Here is a 5,019-nt window from a genome sequence, read left to right as displayed (position 1 = left end):
AATAAAATATTGCAAGTATAAGGAAAAAAATGCATGTGCTCTTACCAGTGTCATACAGTGCTGTATTATACCTATGATGCCATTGCTGATGCCAGCTCACTTGTGCTTTTAAGACTTGCTGGTCATACAGTTTTGGAATTCTGAGCCCGTGTTGATGTGCCGTTTTAAACTTCTCATGACAGAATTTCATATTGTCATGCCAGCAACAGGGACAGTTTGAGCTCTACGTAATGAAACATACAACAAAGTCTAATTTAATTTTAGTGTGAAATTCTGCATTATAATTAGCTGAGAAAATAATTTAAAAAAATGCGGTAAACACTTTTCCAGAACTGCTACATGATTTGACCAAAACATTCTTAACACAAGGTCTAAATTACTTATTTCCAGAGATTTCAACATCTCATTTCCTTTTGCAGTGGATGGAGTTGCTTAGTTATCATAGAGATGGTTTTGTTTTAATTTCATAACCTAAATACAGAATTCTAGTCAAATGATAACAGGAGGTCCTCAGTGGGGTAGAGATGGCAAACTGTCTTTCGCCAGATAGTCATTGGATGTGAATGTCCTCTTTGATCTTTCACGGTTGTTCACTGACTGCTGGTTGATAATCCCTTTGATAACTCTGCATCTGTTGACAAGCTGCAGCGCAATGCGTCTAGTAGCTGCAGAGAGAAAAACTATGTTCTTCTAAATCTTTATATTTATTTTACTGCTGCTTTTTTTTTTTAGCTGAATTGCAACATGCTGGCTAGTACTTTAATAATTTATGGCTTTCATACTTTAAGAAATATTCAACATTTTCCCAGAAATTTTCCTCAGTCAAATGATGGAGAAAATGCTATTTCTTATATTTTTGAGTCTTATCTCATCATTCATACATTCACATAGAAACTCCATTCAAACTTCAAAATGTTCCACAGCTCTCATGGTATTATGATTATGAGTTAATGTCTTTGAGTCAGAAGCAGGAGTATGAGAGGTGTACCTCAGCCTAATGTCTGTGAAATTAACTCTCTGAGATGGGTATCACTTAACATTTGCTTTTTTTTTTTACTATGGCAACCTTTGACTGCAGGTGGTAACATGGACACTGTTTACATCTGTTCCACGTGTTTCAGTGATCCAAACACAAGTGGACAGCTAAGACACATCACCAATAACACCCGTGTCTACAATGCATCTATAGCTGACTACTACTACTACTACGTTACCAGATCTTGTTACTGCCTACTGCCTACTGCCTATGTTACTTAAGCTGCAAGGTCAAAGCCTACTGTACATCCACACTCTGGCTAGCTGTTTGCTAGTCATGGTTGAGGTTGTGTCGGTACAGCTGGAGATATCGCTGTCAGCAGAATTCCCAAACACATCTCCTTCCACAGTACAAAACAGTGGATGGTCACGCAACACTTTGTCCAACTCTTCATAAAATGTGCAAGTTATAGAGTGTTATCGTACTGTAACCGAAACAACCACCACATCTTGCGCTAATGACATAGTCCTTGTCAGCGACATATCAGGGCACATTAGCATTTACACTACAGAGGATTTGTTCTCAAATGTGTCACAGACCATTTCTGCAAGTGCTTTGAATGACTGGATCACAGTGGATCTTGGTGACTGTTAACTCCTCTTTTTAGAGCTGTCCGCCTGTGATTGGATCACCCAACATGCATTTTAATACCAGGTATAAACAGAGCCACAGAGCTGACTGATGAGCCAATTAGTGCAGTTTCACACACACACACACACACAAAACCTAGACATTTTCAGGCATTTTAAAAGCATATTTTATGTCTTCACTACTTTTCATACTTATACTCCATTCAAACCTTACAGTGTTCCACATCTGTCATATATTACAGGCATTATCCAACCTAAAGCCAGCGATTCAGTGTAGCATCAAATTCTAAACAAACCTGAAATTTTTTCTATTTTTTTACATTATCGGTGTCATTCAGCTTTCAGTGGCATCCACACTAATTAAATCCATTCTTTATCCAGCTATTCTTACTACTTCAGCTTTTTACACACATAAAGGCAACAACAGTGTAGCATTAGCTTTTCAACATCCAGCATTCATACAGCAATTCTATCAGGAGAGACAAAAGAATGACGTAAAGATAATATTTAATATAGAATATGAGTGTACAGATTAACAGATGATTTGTGCTGATTAAGATTTGACAGAAGTCTTTGGCACTTCACACCAAAGGGAGATATTTTGTGATCAAGGGACATCTGAGCGGCAGCAAGATACACCCCCTGATGGAGTCTAGACACTGGTGGTGGTGGTGGCTGCTGACTGCTGAGGCGGATGAGGCTGATGAATCTGTAAAGACTGGGTGGTGATGGGGAGGTGAAGGGTGCGCACAACTGCAGCAAGACAGAATTATGGCAGAGAAAGAGCCATATTTAAAATTAGGAGCAGTAAGATGACAGGCTGACAGAGAAGGTGTGTCACTGTGCTATTGGCTGATTGTGAATCAGCCGAAGAACAGCCGATGACTCAATTGACAGACCCAGACAATGACAACTATAAATAGTGAGTGAGCGTGTGTGCAAGGAGTGAATGGCAGGGTGAGAAAGAAACTTATATTGTAGGCAAATGGACTTGCTGCCTACAATATAGCACTTAAGATTTTTACTGGGAGCCAAATTATTATTATTATTATTTCTTCCTCTCCAAAAGAAACAGACTAGGTGATTTTAACCAGTAACACTGAATAAAGCAGTTTCACATCAATTGTGTTTGGCATGTCAGAGATGGGCTGTTAGGAAACAAGACATTTACTTTTTCAAAGCCAAAGAGGTTTGAGAGCGGATGTGACATAACGGAAAGCTTTGAGCACACTGGCACTTCTTTGAGCATGACCTTACATCAAAGAATAGCACAGTGTGAAAAAACAGCTCAAGAAATATCCACTTTCAACCCACAATATAGACTAGAAAAGTGGTGTGTGGGAATTATATTTTGAGCATTATAAATCATTGTGTTTACTTAATCTGCATAAAAATGGTTTAATGAGTTAATTGTTGTTATGCTACAAATGATCATTTCTTAAAGATGTATCAGACTAAGGCTGTGACTTTGAGAGTACTGTAATTCATCAGCTGTGTGGCGTCTATGGGATCCAAAAGACTCACACCACCCTTTACCACCCCCAAGGCAATGGCAAGTGTGAATGATTCAGCAGGACACTTCATGGGCTTCTGTGTATTCTTCCACCCGAACACAAGACCAACTGGCCAAAATAAATCATTGCTACATACAATACCCCCCCTACACCAATCCACTTTTGAGACCCCCCACCTTTTTATGTTTGGTCAGGATCCTCATGTACCCATTGATTTCCCCTCAGGCCAGATAGCTGGAGGAGAAACTGGCACTGTTCGCGAGTGGATCAGGGACCATCGGCTGTGCCGATGGTCCCTGATGTGGGGCGGGGGGCAATCTGTATACCTACAATTATAGCATTCAAGGTAGAAAAAAATACAGGATACATTAGAAAATTGTCTCCATGAGGTAGTGAAAAATCATAATGGGGATGGCCAAGTGTACTCTATTGCTCCCAAACATAACTTAAACCAGATGCAGCATACGGCGTTGATGCTACTGACTGGTCCTCTTGTTCCCCTGACCTAAATTCAATTGAGCATCTGTGGGACGTTATGTATCAGTGCATCTGACGCCACCTAGTACCACCACAGACTGTCTAGGAGCTCAATGATGCCCTGATCCAGGTCTGGGAGGAGATCTCCTAGGACACCATCTGCTGACTCAGCAGAAGCAGGCCCAGACGTTGCTGGGAGTGGACACAGGAACGTGGGAGCCATACACACTACTGAGTCACATTATGAGTTGCCATGATAAGATTCATGCAATTTGGATCACCCTGTAATTTAATTTTTTTTCTTTGATTGTGAATGGTGTGATTTTGAATTTAGCCCATAATGGGTTGATGAATCTGTTAAACAGCTGCTGCATAAACAATGTCCATGTGATTACATAAATATTGGCTTTATTGGTCTGTAGCACTACAATGAACGCTATATTTATGAATTCACTGGTTTTAAGCTGCTTTCTGTGTTGTAAACCAGTAAAATACTAAAATGTTCCTCAGCTGCATTGACAGTGTGGTCACAAGTTGATCTGGCTGCCTCGTGTTTTTAAAACATAGCTGTATGTGTCTTAAAACAGGAGGCTTTTTAGAATGTATGGCTATAAAACTAAATAGGGGTGGTGGTGCATGGAGTTGATTATCTGTTTTATTTATTTTCCCACAGTGGGATGAGTTTGAAAAATGTTCTCTTTTTTTAAAGGGCTGACTAGTTGTTTAACATAACATGTTTATTTAAGCAGGCTCCAAAGATGAAAATGTGTATTTAGAAAATCTATTAGAGACTAGTCCATACCCATTGAGTGCACATTTGCCCATGTACATTTTCACATGGTGTGTGTTTGGGATACAGGTCATAGGAAATTGCAGATTAAATAGTCAACTGAACCCATTAAGAAGAGCAATGTATTCAGACAGAGTTTTTGTGAATTTGATGGTACGATTGAAAGTCGTTGAAAGTAGTACGAATTTATTGAAAGTACAGTAGATTGACCATGTCAGTGAGTAGAAAAACGTCGGACAGACAGAAATGACTGACTGACAGAATGACACATTGACAGTTTCCGTGATTATGTACAGCATACCATATATATATACATATTAATCAGTCAAGATCAGTCTGTATCAGTTGTTTTCATTTTAAAACAAGAACATATTACTGTGGTTGTGACCTTAAACTGTCAGTGCCCTCTGCCAGCTATGGTGGGTTTGATTCTTCCTTGTGGAGAGTGACAAGGTCAGAGTCTAGACCCCAAATATCAACACTGTACACATTTTATATTCACATCTCTGAATGCAGCTGGATAATATTAACAAAATTATTGTCCATTATTATTATATTAATTTACATTTGTAAAAAAAAAAAAAAAAAAAAAGGCAATGTACTTGTTGCAGG

This window comes from Epinephelus fuscoguttatus, linkage group LG6 (genome assembly GCF_011397635.1).
Source record: "Epinephelus fuscoguttatus linkage group LG6, E.fuscoguttatus.final_Chr_v1".
Lineage (NCBI taxonomy): Eukaryota > Metazoa > Chordata > Actinopteri > Perciformes > Serranidae > Epinephelus > Epinephelus fuscoguttatus.
Note: the sequence above shows the minus strand (reverse complement) of the source record.